We start from the raw sequence: 15,475 nt of genomic DNA on the forward strand, positions 1-15,475 counted from the left end.
ATGTCTAAACTGAATAAACTTTAATAATCAGAGAGACACATCACCTGAAGGAAGGAATTTGGCAGTTTTCACTTTCTCTGCCAGTTTTTTACCTCTGCTGCACGTCAAAATGTCACTATCCATTGGATCTCTAAAATTTACAGGACAACATACTCAGAAAATTAAACTTTATTTCAGGAGTTCATTAAGTTAAAAAAAAAATCAAATGTGGGCTCAATGCCCTTTGTGCAGACTAGTGTAACGTGAATTCTCTAATTCATCACTTCATTAATTCACAAATTCTCTAGCTCACAAACTCTCTAGTTTGCACACCTATGGGCATACTGCCTGATGATGAGCGTGCTCGCCCTTCCTCCTCCCTCGTGGTGTGGGCATCCCTGTGCCACATCGGGGAGCACGGGAGCCGCAGCGGTGCAGCTGCTGATGGAGCCGCCCCAGAGGCTTTTTGGGTAAGCTGGCGTATTTCTACCTTCCAGCCTGGGAGGCTGGTCTATACATTTCCATAGGTTAGTGGCTTCTGAAGAAACTGACAGAAGGTTCCTCTGCAGGAGACAGGAGCTTCAGGGGACAGCAAGCTGCAGGTGACAGCAGCTGCAGAGCCGCCCTTATCTCTTCTCCCCACTGTGTCCCTCCTGCGCGTTGCTCTCACTGTGCCCCAATGGCTGCTCCAGCACATGTCAGGCCATGGCATGAGCTGTGTGTTGGGCCAAAACCGGAGCTGCGTGTCAGTCGCACTCACCCCTCGATACAGACCAAACACCCAGCAATCCCACTACCGCGGCGAGGTAGGCATTGTTAGTCCTCTTGCCTCACCAGGGGTGAGGGCAGGGGGGAGATTTGGGCACTCACTTAAGCCCAAATCAGGTAACAACTGGTGACGCATGCTTTCAACACGGCGAGATACGTGATAAACATGGATATAGAAACATATTAATAGCAAAACTAATAAAACACAGCACAATAATACAATGATCATAGGATGTAACATAAGATGTGATAAGCCATTTGCAGATGGCACATATCTCATAAAAAATTCATACCAATGATGTCCAGCAGTTTGTTCTATTTCTGTCACAATTCTGACAATCTGGCCAGTATCATGTTTGATAGCAATGGTCACCTGTTTTTGACAAATAATAGCCTTTTCATATTTGGTGATTAAAGTTTCCAGTTCCTCAATTTGAGAATACACTGTCCCATATTGGTCCTCAGGGACTAGTTGGGTCCAGGTTGTAGGCCAGTATTCCACCAGCATTGACATGAAGTTAGCTTTATGGTCTCTGTAAAGCTGTCCACGGGTCTCTAGTGACGTTACATTTCACCAGCACTCTTGGGCAGGAGTGATGGTTTTATTCCAGTCATTCCATAACAAAGTTCAGAGAAGGCTGCGTGTAGTCTCTACATGGACACTTTCTGTAGTATGCAGGTTGAATGATGGCTTTTGCTTATTCATCCAGGAGGTCAGCAGTTCCTAGGGAGGGAGAAAGAAGGCTCGGGTCTTGGATCATATCCAAGCCAAAGCAATGATTAATTTCACCCCCACAGTATCTACAGTTTCCCATATTCCTTTCCCTCAAAAGTGCTATAAAGTAACCCAGTGTCTACCAAGCGACAAGTGTTGAATTCTCACCTGATCTCCTGGATACCACACCGAGATGTTCAAAGCATCCTGCTGCTGTTGGTTCAGCACAGGGGATTCTTCAAAACGTTTGTATAGTGGACTACCAGTAGGAGCCTGCTGGGATTTCAGCGCTTGCACGTTCTGCCATAAGTTTCCTCTGCAGTCAGCGTCACTGTTTCTCCATTTGAGTTGCTATTTAAGCAACCTGTTTCATTTTTCTACTATAGCATTACTCTGAGGTCAATAGAGTAAGTGGAAAGTCCACTTAACTCCATGCTTGAGACACTATTCCTGTACTATTTTATTTTTAAAATGTCACCCATTATCTGAATGTATCTCTTGTGGCATTGGCTGCATAGCAAACTATTGGGTTTAATCCTGCCACAGGATTAAATCCAATCTGGATGTGGTGTGTGTAGGGTAAACATCACCCAAACTGCTCGCTATTTCAACACCAATCATAATGAATTTCCACCCTTCAGAGGTACATGTTATGGGTCTGATACAGTCTACTTGCCAAGTACCCCAAAGGACTTTTTCTTTCCTAAGGTTTGCTTGCTGTTGATTTTGGACAATATAATCCTTTATTTCATTACAAAATGCACAGATGATCACTAGCTGAACCGCTTCATGGCAAGTAAAGTCCTTAGGAGTACCAATGACCCTTCCTACAGAAGCAGCTTAGTGTCTCCAGAGTGAACTACAAAGCTGCTGTGGGAGGTAATGTCTGGGCGGGGAAATCCAGACTCGAGTCCACCCTAAGGCTGTAGATTTCACTACATTCTCCTTTTTCCTTAAGCTTTCATCAGTCATCAAATATTCCGCTCAAGGTCAAAGCACTTTCCTTCTTTCATGTGCGTATAAACCTAAGTGAATCTTTTTATCCATAAGTGATGGCAGAATATTATTGTGTGGAACCTCTTTCTTCAGGTTAGACTTAAATTCACATTCCACGGAGTAGCCAGAAAAGGCAAAACACATTAGTAAGACACGAAATCAAGAGTCTCATCACTGCTGGCTGTTAAATAGATAGGGCAATGTTCTGTAAATGAAGTGCTAACCTGGTAAGTCTAATAAACCACTTTGTTCATTACATTTTGCTAGCATCAACACCTTCATCCTTAAACACTTAAGTTTTTGTCACTAACACTGCTGTACAGTATTTTCTCAACCCAGTAAAAAGACTGCTTTACATTTTGTAGAGTAAGGATTTCCTATTTGCTGAACAGTCTCCAACTTTGAAGCCACATGCAACCCACAGGCCTGTAATTCTTCATTTCTTGGCACACAAATCAGGATAAATATTGCATTCAGTTTTAACACTGACCCGTGGAGATGTAAAACCTCAGTTAAAAGCAAGCTGTTCAGGAATTCCTTTGGAGAGGAATACATACAGAAGTCCAGGAGGGCTACAAGGCACTGACGTCTCTAATTTAAATAAATATCCAGTCCTGTTGGGCTACCTGTTAGTCTGTTGTTATGAGGAGACTCAATCACGCATGTTCTTATCCAGCTGGTCAGGGGAAGAGTTTAGTTTCTGTGCCTAGTCCAGTGTGGTCAGAGTGCTCTCCCAGGCACAGCTTTCCGGTCTCCTAAACATGCTTGAGATCAGTGACCCCCCCAGTTCAGTCACCCGGGAAATAAAATTGGGATCTCCACACTCCACAGCTCTCTTTGCATGGCTGTCATATGTAGCCAGGTTTCCAGTGAAACCCCTTTTGGGAAAACATGACTGGAGACCTAGCAGAAGAATTTCTCATTTGTGGACACTTCAGCTCCAGCAGGAACGTTGGCCCCTCCATTCTCCTGCCATGTCCTAAAGCAGGCTTATGCTTGGCAACCAAATTCCCGCAGTAGCACAGGGTGCCTTTATCAGCAAATCTGAAGGACCACTCTCAGTCACAATTGACAGCAGTGGCAGCAGAAAGTCATCATCCCAAGACTCAAGACATCACCTTTGGAAAATCGCTGTTTGAGTTTTATGGATCTTCTTTTTCCAGATTCTTTGAATAAGCATTTAGCTCTTCTCAGCACTTCAGTGAAAAACATGGGGATGTTTCCTTCTCGTTGCATGGGGCATACAGACACTCTACAGCTCTAATAGGAATATGCTTGAGGTCCCATTCCTGCTCATTAGCAACTACATAGCCTATTAGCAAGCAGGTGAGTGTCATGTTTCAAAGCTAGGAAATGAAAAGTCCTGTTGCTGTAGGACTGCTATTGGAATACTTCCTGCAGAAGCATAAGTTTAGATTAATTTTTAATACTTAAAAAAAAATCTGTCCAAACTGCATTGTGTCAAATGGCCTTGCCAGAACTGTTGCAAAGACTTTCTGGCTCTAAATGAAGTTAATGGATTTGTATCAACTTTCACCACGTGGAATTTGTCCAATACTTGTAAAACAATAGGAAACGGTGTGCTTTCTTCAGTTTTGAACAGACCAAGACCAATAAAACCAGATGCAGGAGCCAATTCTGAGAACCTCTAACGTGCATGTTCCGATGCACTGGCTTCCTATTATCGCTGGATTTTTCAGCACTCTGAATGTTGTAATACTCTAAGCTGTGGCTGCTTAACACCTCTTAACACAAGGTACAGCCTGCAAGGAGAAATAACTTGTGCCAATTTTCCCCTGGTTAGAGGTGTTTGTGGGGGGGTTTGTGTGTCTGCATTTTATAAAATATAGAAAAGGTTCAGGTAACCTTTTATCTTGATGGATGAGATCCACATCTGTACATAAGGGAAATGTAAAGATCTAGTGAGGATCTTTTGTGCAGAAAAGCCTTCCACCCTAATAAACTCAACATATTCATGCTGTAAGGGTAGTTGCAGCCCTGACACAAATAGGGGGAGTGAAGGGAACACATGCAGCAAGGTGACTACATCAGGCTGTGTAGGAGCTTGAACTGCATCAGCTAATGCTAAAAAGAAGCTCCAGCCCCTTTGCTGTGTCTGCTGCTAAAGCTTTTATATATACATATATATACTCATACACACACACACGATTTCGTTCATCAGCTATTTTCTTATTTCTGTTTTTCTTTATAAATAAACATTTCTAGCATGTGCTGATTAAAAGAACAATCATTTTTAGCCATACATGTCATATGCAAGAGCTGTATGCCCACTAATTTAGTTTAGCAGTTTTAAATTAAAAAAAAAATTAAAGAAGATGACATTTAAATAGAATAGCTGGGGCTTGTCTTGAAAAGCAAAATTGAAAGAATGTGTAAGGGCATGTGGCTGGTATGGGGGTGGTAACTGAAGATAGCAACAGAAGCAAGAAAAAATGTTTTAAATTAATACTAAGCCTGTAAAAAAGAATGGCAAAGCTGCATCTAAAAATAACACTCGTGGACATGCCATTGCAGGATATATTCACAGTAGTGTTCCAAGCAACAACAACAACAAAAAAACCACAACAAAAAAAAATTAAAGAAATTGTGCTTCCTATTAAATTAAATTATTAATTAAAAATTAAAGAAGACATGTTTTCTGCTTTCACCAAAACAGCAGCTTTATGCCAAATGCCAACACAGGAGTCACTTTGCACTATAAAATACCTTTATTGCAGCATGCACAACTTAATGAACTTGTTCACTTTTGCAAGACAGGCTTTGGATAGTCTTCTGTTATCTCTTGCTTTCTCACAGCATAAGCACACTAGGCTGGTACAAAACGTTAATCACAGTTTTTAATTTGGATCGCTATTAGTTTCTTTAATATTCAAAGCAGCCCTGCTAGAGAGAGAAACAATAGCTCCAAGGCAACAGAAGCTGTTCACTTCCCTTCCACAGAATAATAATATTTCCCAGCCTTACTTTCAGGCCGATGTTGAATTATGGGCAGAGGTGCTCACAGCTGTTGCTAGATCCAAATGACTCTCCATTTCCATACCGATGGATGAGACAGCCTCCTCTTCCTCCTTCAGTGCAAACAGGGAGCAGGGGAGAAGGAGAGGGTGTTAATGAGCCCAGGCCAGAGCTGGTGGCTGCAGAAGCAGCCCAGGTGCACCTCCAACATGCTGATGGGCCATGCAGCACAGGAGGTCTCTGACCTCGGTGGTAGGACGCTCACCATTGCAGTCGAGTTGGTCAGCTCCCCAGAGGGCTCAGCACCAAGCTGCGGAGGTGCTTGAGCCATCACGGGCAGTTTTTGCCACAATTAGTGTGCAAACCAAGTACCCTTCTGTGGACAAGGGATCCTTGACCGCAGTCTGCTGCACGCTTCCTCTGTGGCTCAGCATCACTGCTACTGCTTTTTCTTACAACTCTGCTTGCACGATGTCAATCACTCTCCAAGTTAATTAGCCTGGTTTCAATTAGTAGGATAATTAACACCTCATTTTAAGCAAGAAAACAGTTCTCTTCATTTCAGTCCTGTATGACTAAATCTGAACTTTGCCTCCAGCCTAACAGCAACTCCTGAAAAACTTGACCTGATAGTGAATCTGTTGTAAGTGCTGACCAGGAATCAGAATCCCAACAAATTATACTGTTACAAAGACTTTCCAGCTCTGTCTATTCTAAGCATCACAGGATTTTTCAGGGCTTTCAACCCATTTTTTCCTTAAAGCATGCCGTGTGGCATTGCAGACAGTCATACTATACAACCATGCAGAGAAAAACCCTGCCAGCTGCAGCAGAAGAAACATGCATGACCATGACGTGAATTACCATCTTCATTTAGGTTTCTTTTCACGAGGAGCATAAAAAGGTGCTGATCCAGCCCGTGGGCAATCCTGCAACAAAACCTTCTTCAAAACTTTACCCTGTGCATGGAGTTGAGTGACCCTGAGTCACTTGACTAGCAAAAAAACCCCTCTGTGTTGTAGGAGATTTTTACATAGTAGGTCTTGTAGTAAGGGGAGGTAGGGAAATTTGCTAATATGTGGAGAGATCTTCAGGAAAAAGGAGACCTTGAGAGGGGGGGTTTCTTGGAAAAATTAAGGCAACAGACTTGTCTTTGGGAGAGATCCTTGTTCAGGTGTTCATATTCTTGTTCAGATTTTCCTGTGAAAAGGCTAAAGGAGCATTTAGGTCTCTTGCATTTCATTTGATGACAGCAAATGATATCCCAGGAGGCAAAACCTATTTAATCTATAACTAGCAATCACTAATATTCCAGCTTATATAAGGGACCAATTTCCACATAGTTTAAACAGGTAATCCTCCTTTCAGCTTTGGTATTTTAACTTGATCAATTTTCAGGAAAGACATTTTCAGTACAACTAAACTTTGATCACGACAGTGACCGTGATGTACAGTGCCACTCAAATGTGTGCTTATTTTTGTGTTCCTTCACTTAGACTGTGATAAGCTTACAGGGTGTTCAGAAACTGAATAAAGATTTCTGTTCATCAAAGCAAAGGTTTCTGCAGATTTGGGGAAAATGCCTGTACCGCACTGCTCGAAAGATGGTATGTGCTTGGGTTATTAAAGACTGAATCGTCAGGCTGTAGCAGAAAGGGGCACATTAAAAATGAGTGACAACCCTTCCCAATTTGAGTATATAACTATACATGCAGCCTTAATATTCTTCTAGCACTGCTTGGAATTTTTGCATAAAATTTCTTGCAGCAGGGACTTTTGGTTGCTTGACAGATTCAAACTGACAGTCTACAGGTGAAAGGCTTTCTGCCACATTACTAGTCTTTTGAGTCATTCAGGAGCATAGTGACAAGTGCATATTATGTGTAGGCACTTATCTTATCAAGGGCCACGCTGTAAAAATCCTTGTAAAAAATGGCTTCATTGACTTAAGCAAGTTTGTGTCACGCTTAAGGATGTGTAGAATTTGGTTCCAAGTACAGAGCTTCCTTTCACATTTGATTGCTCATTTTTTATTCAGCAAGATAATAGCCTGTCAATCGTCAGCAAGGATAAGCTCTCCTAGCACTGTAATTCAGAGAGCAGTTGTTGATTTTACAAAGTGAGGCACTAACTTGGAGCCAACCTCCTCCTTTTATTCTGGGCTTGGCACCAACTTGGGAAAAGTTATTAAGAATTTAAAGCCTAAAGGGAGCGTATTCCATTTCTGTCTTGACCGTTTTAGTATTTATCTTACCTGTTTAAATAGTCAAATATTGCTTTTTTTTTTTCCCAACAGAAATCAATAGAGTAAAAATAATATAAAGCATGCAGGCAACATTGTGCAGTTTGCTTTCATGTGCATCAGGATCTCCTGAAGGGAATAATGCTCCCTTGACAACTCAGAAAATGTACCCTGTAGGATATGGTAAGTTTCATTATTTAGCATATATGCATTTATAAAGTAGCAGTTCCTGGCTTGTGTGAAAAACACTGCTGTCCTGCAGTAACTAAAACGCATCTCCAGTAACAGGGCAAAAACCTCACTCAATGGGGAGGCCTTCGCTTCAACTCCAAGCGTGCAAATTGCTTCACAGTTTTAAGGGAAGGAGGGAAATGGGAATATTCACAACTTCATGTAGGGGATTTAAGATCAAGAACTTGGAAAATGTGGTAGCCTAGCAAGATGAGAGTCAGCTTGGGTTTTTCACACTTCGATATTTATTTCTTCTTGGTAGAAAAACTTATCATGTGTAGAAAGTTGAGGCGACCATGCAACTACTAGATTCTCTCTGTGTTACTGTGCACAACGAGACACTTACCATGGTGAGTTTAGGGAAATCAAATTAATTTACAAGACCAGACTACTTCAGACGTGGTGAAGGCTCACAACCTTGCAGAGAAGAAGGTGCTGGATGTTGGCTAGCAGTAGCCACCCCAGTCCACTAAGGAGTGACACTGCTGTTCCTCAGGTCCACAAGTCTACAGTGGTTCCTGTGAATGTCCTCTGGGAAACTGGAAAACCATCCAGTCCCACCGAGAGACAGCAGACCAAAAGGTTTCCACCTTACTATAGTGAACATTAGGGCAATGCGCCTCAAAATATACTGCTTTTTTCTTAGTTTCTCAACCTTCAGATAGAACCTAAAAATAGAGAAAACAATCACTGAAAAGGTCAGTGATTTGGTCCAGAGATTTCATCAATATTCTTCTTGTGTTAGGACCTTTTTGATAACACAGCCACATACTTTATTATGGTGGAAAATAAGGTAGTTTAGTTTGCCTACCATCTTATATTTCACAGAACTGTGGTCAATGTGATGTCCCTTGGAAATGTGTGAGACCATTGCAAAAAAAGGCTGAATTTGATATCAAATCCATGTAACATCAATTTAAACATCCAAACAATGCACACAGTCAAGACCCATCACAGTTAGGCATCTGGCTCTATTTTCAGCTTGGTATTCCAGCAAAATCCTTGTGCTTACATTCTGGTATATACTTTGCTGTGTCATGCTATATGCTTTTCAGGCTGTTAATGCTTTAAAATATGAATTACAGTGGAAATTGCATTGGAAAATAAGAGTTAATTCAGTTTGTCTGCCATCCTCAGCAGAAAGTTGTCTTGCACTTCATCAAACCAGTCCCCTCACTGTGTAGGATTTATGGGTTGCTCTTTGGAGATGTCAAACAATCTTACTGCAGAATTAAGGGATTCTGGATCACTCTCCTGGGGCTAGATGCTTGGTAGGTGCTTTGGATCTGGCCATGATTCACATTTCGAAGAACCCTTAAAATACTATTTTACTAATTTCATAAATATTTATACAGTACGCAGCAGGGAAGCAACAGTCCTGATTACAAGCTACTTACAGAAGGCACCACTGCAATCCAAGTATTAAAAAAACAGATCATTATAATTGTAATTACTGAATACCTTGAGCTTACGATGACTTTTAGCTCTTCTCACAGAATTATGGTGTCTTAGTCATCCTTGTTGTATTGACAGAATGTTTGGAGAAAGTCTCCTCTTTCAAATAAACCTAATATTAGTGCCTGACTCACTAATACTGCAATGTTTTGTCTATAAATATTTAAAACATCTTGCATTTGATTGTATATTTTATGTAACTGTTTACCCCACCTATACTTTCTTCCTTATTTTCTTCCACATTTTCAAAACTGAAATTATATTTATCATTTTATTCCACATTTTCTCCCCAGAACACTGTGATTTGGGGGTGAAGAAGTGGACTATCACAAGGATTCGCTGTACCTACCGATGGAGCAGCAGTAAAACAGGGAGTAGCCATGTTTCCACTCCCAGCAAGGCAGTGACAGTGACTGTGGACTTTGCAGAGTGCTGCCCCTCCAGCAAGGCCAGAAGAAGGCACTCCCTCCTGTGTTGCTCCCCTGTCCCACTCACAGACATCCAGGCTCAGCATCTTGAATCAAGTAACTTTTGTATAAAACATTTGCAGTAGAACCAATACCAGCCTGGAAGGAAATATAATTTCTTTATTTTATCACAGACTTCTCATCTATACTTCAGTAAAATCATTTGCATTATGACTGTGCTAAGATTGGGATATATGAAAAGACATATTGCTGAGTATGTCCAGCTCTCAGCTGCAGTAAGACTTGGAGGCACTCAACACCTCCTGTAGGCCTTATCAGAAGTTGGCCAGTCAGGTCCAGGCTGTCACTAAAATATGCTTTAACTTTTGGTCAGCCCTGAAGTGGTCAGGCAGTTGGACTAGATGGTTGTTGTAGGTCCCTTCCAACTGAACTATTCTATTCTGTTCGATTCTATTCAATTCAATTTGATTCAATTCAATTAGATTCTAAATTTTGGTTACCCTAGCCATATACTCCTAAAGGTGCATAAGGAGGAGGTATATTGGTGTGTTTATTTGTTCTAGTTGTTACAGCATTTGCTTTTTATAATACAAAAGTACTCGAAGAAAATTATAATTTACAAAGTTAAAATATACGGTTTGATCTGCTCCCTCCGACATCTTGCTTCCTGTTGTACTGTTTGTAAAGTTTTAATGTTGCCCTTTGCATACCAATTCCAGAAGAAGGCATATAAAGTCATTTAGAACTGGGCTGTGCACCTGTACCCTATAGGACAACTCAGATTGTCAAATAGATACTAATATAAGTATGACTATCACAGATTGACTCCTGGCTTATCAGCAGAATCACAACAATTTTGTGGCACAACGGTCTTTCCTTGGATAATGCCAATTTTTGAAAAACAAAAAGTAGAAAAATATTTCTTATTTGCTGATGCATCTCAAATTTAAGTGAGTTGAAGCCTACTATCTTTAAGTTATTTGGTCTAAACAAATACACAACATTCTGAAGTTATCAAAATTATTTATTTCACACAAACACTTTTTTTTTTCCCCTATTACTCATCTGAGAATAGTTTTCTTTATTTTAGTATTTTGGATTGTCCTAGATAAGCAATGACTTTAGATTTTTTTTAAGAACCTCTTTCCTCCATAATTAGAATATTAAAGTCACCAAAACCTTTACAGGTTAGAGAAACTGTATACCTAGCAGTCAGAGTCACTGGAAGGTAGCTTGAGGAATCAGAAAGGTATATTGCTGCTGACAGTCTGCTTTTCTGACAGTCATATGTGAAACTTTCATTAATGATGTTCGTTGTTCTGTCTATGTTATATCTATGCTACTAAGGCACCTTTAATGCTTTAAAGATATAAAGAAAATTCCACTACATGCAATGTCCACTGACATAGGGCAGATTGCTTCAGTGCGATATATGATTAACAGATAACTACCAGTCTGTTCAGCTGATATTCAGATGTGAAATAAAGTCAAGTTGTTCTAAAACAGGGTCAAATTAATTTAGGATCAAAGTGAACAACAGCTCACTCTCGTATGCATTGTGGTTTTGTTTGATTATTTCCTCCTTTATGCATCTCATAAGTGAAGGACAGACTTTTCAATTCTATTGCTTTCAGAGGACTAATGCTAAAATTTTGCTTTTCTGTATTTAGCTTTACTTATTGTAGGGTTGTGGTTTTTTTTTAATTTGCATTACTGAAATTGTTAAACTACACTACTATATTAAAAATACAAAAAATACAGGTAACACAGTGAAAAGTCTAAATCAAATCTGGCTGAACAGAATGTATATAAGAATTAATCCAACTTCATAATCAGTATGGAGGTACTTCTTCAGGAGAGATACCAAACCTCTTGGAGAACAAAAACCACAGTGGATGTGCCCAGTAAGCAGAAGTTACAACTTAAGAAAAAATTATCATCTACTCTGTAGTACTTGAAGGTTTTATGCAGGGCAGGAAAATGGGCAGATGGGGACCTTAATACTCAAAATGAGTGACCATTCCCTCCTGTGAGCAATGAGCCAGGTTTGCTATTAAAAGTTTTGCTTTCTTAGTTATGTCTTCTAGTTAGTTTTCTTAGTAAGAAATTTAAATTTAAAAACACAACACCTGTAGCTAAGGTAGCTGTTTAGGATAAAGCCCAAGCAAAAAAAAAAAGGGTTTTTTTTTTTCAGATAGAAGCTTTGGGAAGCTATTATAAATTATCTGGCCAAATACATATATGTGTATATAAGTACATATATAAATATATATTTTTTTTTTTAATATACATATATATAAGGTGTCTCTTTGCCAGTAGTAAAATGTATCTTGAAGAAAAGAGGTTATGGACCTACCCATCTACAGCAGCCATGCAGCAAGGCCCCTGTGCCTGGGATCCACAAGACAAGTACACATGCACAGTGACTATTTTCCAGGATTTCCAAAGTCCAGTCATTTCTAACACCAGCAAGGAGAGTTTCCAAATTTCCTTTCTCCTGTCCTCTCTCCCCTGAGCTCTGCAAGCATGAGCTGCCCTCTCTTCCCTCCCTCCCCATCTCTTCCCATTAGAAATGTCACTATCCCCATCTGCTGCCCCTGAACTCCCTGTGCTGGCAGGGACGCACGGGCAGAACGAAGCAGCTGAAGTCATTCCGCATAATGTGCTACACTGACACTTCAAAGGCAATTACAAACCTTTTCTGCCAAGAAAAAAATTGTGCAAAAGGGATTAATGCTGCTATGTTTCTCTTTTGATGCCTGTAACACAGATCAGGACGCAACTCCTGCATCATCAAGTCCAACTCTTTCTTGCTACAGGCACCATGTAGTTTATTTGTTCAGTATGAGTACGCGTGCTTTTTACCAGCTAAGCTTCCAGTACATCCCTGGAAACAAGATATGCTATCGTAATTTTCTTCGTAGAATTTTCTCTGTGTGTCTATCTATCATCTCAAATGATGTTACAATTTCAGCCAGCAAATGTATAGGTTACTGCGGTCAGCAGGACTTCTCTCATTTGAAATTACGCATGCTTTACTGTTTTTATCAAATGAAACTGTAATAACACAGCTCAAAAAGTGTGCGCTCTTATGAGAAAACACATTTTACAGGAACTGCTTCTTCTGATAATTACATATTTGGCAACAGAGGGTGAGGGGGTGAAGAAAAGCTATTTTCCCATCTGCAGCAGATCCTGACAGCCGCTTAAAAACAACAGTAATGAGAGAGAGAAAAAGAGATATTTGTGAAGGCTTTAGATATTAGTTTCAGATAAGTATGCCACACCCAAGGCCTTCCTTGATTTATTTCGGCTTGCAGGGGAGGGGGCTTTGCACAGCTCACTGGAACTCCTGGCAAAACACAGGTATCTCAGCAAGTGCAGGTCTCACTGAATATTTTAAGCAAGAAATACTTAGTGAATGGTTTACTTCACAGCATTCACACCATTCAAACTCTGGACAGAGCCAGGAAATGAAGAAGTAAAAAATGGATAAAAGTTTACTGACCCAATAAATTAAAGAAAAGATCAGTCTTCACCGGGTCCAAGTAATTCACCTCAGCCTAAGTAGACTCCTCTTTGCTGCAGAGCCCTGAATATGGGCTCAGGAAAGTTTGGAAAGGAAAAAAGTTAAATGATAACTGTTGTCAACTCTGGACAATAGCAGAAGAAAGGAAAGCCTTGTAACAGCTCTGTCCCGGGAATAAGACATGCAGAGCAAAGCTCTGCCTTCAGCTGTGCCCTTCAGCCTATGGTATCGGGGCGATTTTGGGGTAAGCTGTTTGCCTGATCTTACACCTTACAAAAACCCGCCTCTTCTTGTCCATGGGGGAACGTGGCACGGCAGCCACCAGCGCTGCAATAAGCGGAGACCTTCAGTCGTGCACAGGAGAGAGCTTGAGGCCTTTGAAAGGTCTTTGCTTTATAAAGTTGTGGCTCCTGTGTTCTGCCTCGCAATCCTATCTGCTGGCATGTGTAATCATAACCCTTCAGCTGAAGATCTACACTATAAAAGTCTGTAATGCAAGCTACTGAATACATATGTTTATCTGTAAATGTCCCTATTTAGACACAGAAATTCTATTTCTACCTTTCCATATACTGTAAATTTTCTGTAATATCTATAAGGTATTAAAATGTGTGCTTATGGAAAGTAGAGCACATGAATGTCCTTGATTTCCAGGAGCTGTTAGTCTCTACTGCCTTTGGTACTTGTTGCTTAGTAAACAAAACATTTCTTCCAACACCTCGAATAATTCAGGGCAGCAAAAATCTCAGAACACTTTGTCACTAAAAACTGTTTTGAGGCTTCTCCTGGTGGTTGCTGGACACTGTGAAATGGGTACACAGGGACATCATACCGTAAGACTGTTCCCTAGACCAGTAATACTATTTGAAATGAGCAAAATAGAAGAAGAAAGTAGGACTTGGTTATCAGGCTCTCTGGCTGCTTTTTGACTGATATTTTAGATTAAGAGGAAACTGATTGCAACTCTAGTAACTTGGTTCAAATGTGCTGCTGTGGTACTCCATCATGGACTGCTCCTGGAATAGTCTGTGGACTGAATGCAAGCACAGATGCTTTGCTGTTGCCACTTGGATGTAATCGTGGCTTCATGTCTCCACCATAATGTAGTTCTACCTCTTATATTTTGATTGACTTTTGATGCTTTTGCTTTAGATCACCAAACTAGCTATATTGAAACTAATTTTTAAATGGAGTACCTACATACTTGGGTATGCGTTTTCTGTTGATTTTTTTTTTTCTGATAGCCAGTATGAAAAATGTCTTTGCATGTAAAGTGAGATTAAAAGCTTCACTTATACATATTTTCACACTTGGTATTTAGCAGCCTGAAAGAGGGTTGATTTGTTCTGGTTTTTCATTTTTTTCAGGCATTTGGAAGCAATCTGCTAGACACAGCACAACCTAACGGCCAGCGCAATGCGCACCTTCAACACCAGCCCATCCATTAGAGAAAAGTGTCTGAACTCACTAAGCAACCGCTGGCTGGGGGCTGAGGACAAAAAGAGGACACGGCATCCTAACGTCAAGGAGGGCACTTGTCTGAAGGCAGGACGCATTTGTACACGGCACCGGTCAGCTGTCTTTCACCATACAGTGGCACCAAAGCGCCACGAAGCCTGAAAGGACGCCAGCTCTCTTCCTAAGGACCAAATCTTATACTCCATGAAGATCTTCCCAAAGGTCGCGGATGTGGAGGCGCAGCAGAGAGGGAAGGTGGGTATGGAACATGAGGCTGCCCAAGAGGCAGAAGCCACAGCAGGAGCTTTAGACATGCTTTTGGTAACTGAGAAAAAGACCAACCTGTTGGGCAATGATTGTCCTCCTCCTTCTGAAGAAGCCAGCTTGTGTAGTCTCTGCCCCTCAGACTCTGAGTAAGAGCTAAAAACACGCTACAGGGTTGTGGTTACAGCTCTGGAGGGCTAAATTCAGCTGTACTGGATCAGTGTAACTGGAAACATGTTCCACTTTGGATGTTATTCACATCAGCTAGTCCCACATAGCAAATTGTTACTCCTCTGGTTCAGCTCCGTGCAAACAGAGCAGAACATTAGGAAACCTCTAAAGATAATCAGAAAATAACAGGAGAATAAAAAACATTTCTCAAATTGATTGTACAAACAAGTTTTATTGTTAAAAGAAAAAAAACCAAACCAAAA

General features: G+C 40.7%; 1 long non-coding RNA gene across 1 annotated transcript; it reads left to right on the plus strand.

The window, feature by feature from the left end:
- Window positions 1-3,703: 3,703 nt before the first annotated feature.
- On the plus strand, window positions 3,704-9,672 carry LOC140648018 (uncharacterized). The gene is made up of 3 exons (XR_012041055.1): window positions 3,704-3,784; window positions 7,731-7,859; window positions 9,656-9,672. It is a non-coding gene; the product is annotated as an uncharacterized lncRNA (long non-coding RNA).
- Window positions 9,673-15,475: the final 5,803 nt, after the last annotated feature.

The sequence above is a fragment of the Ciconia boyciana genome, chromosome 2 (genome assembly GCF_034638445.1).
Source record: "Ciconia boyciana chromosome 2, ASM3463844v1, whole genome shotgun sequence".
NCBI classification, from domain to species: Eukaryota; Metazoa; Chordata; class Aves; order Ciconiiformes; family Ciconiidae; genus Ciconia; species Ciconia boyciana.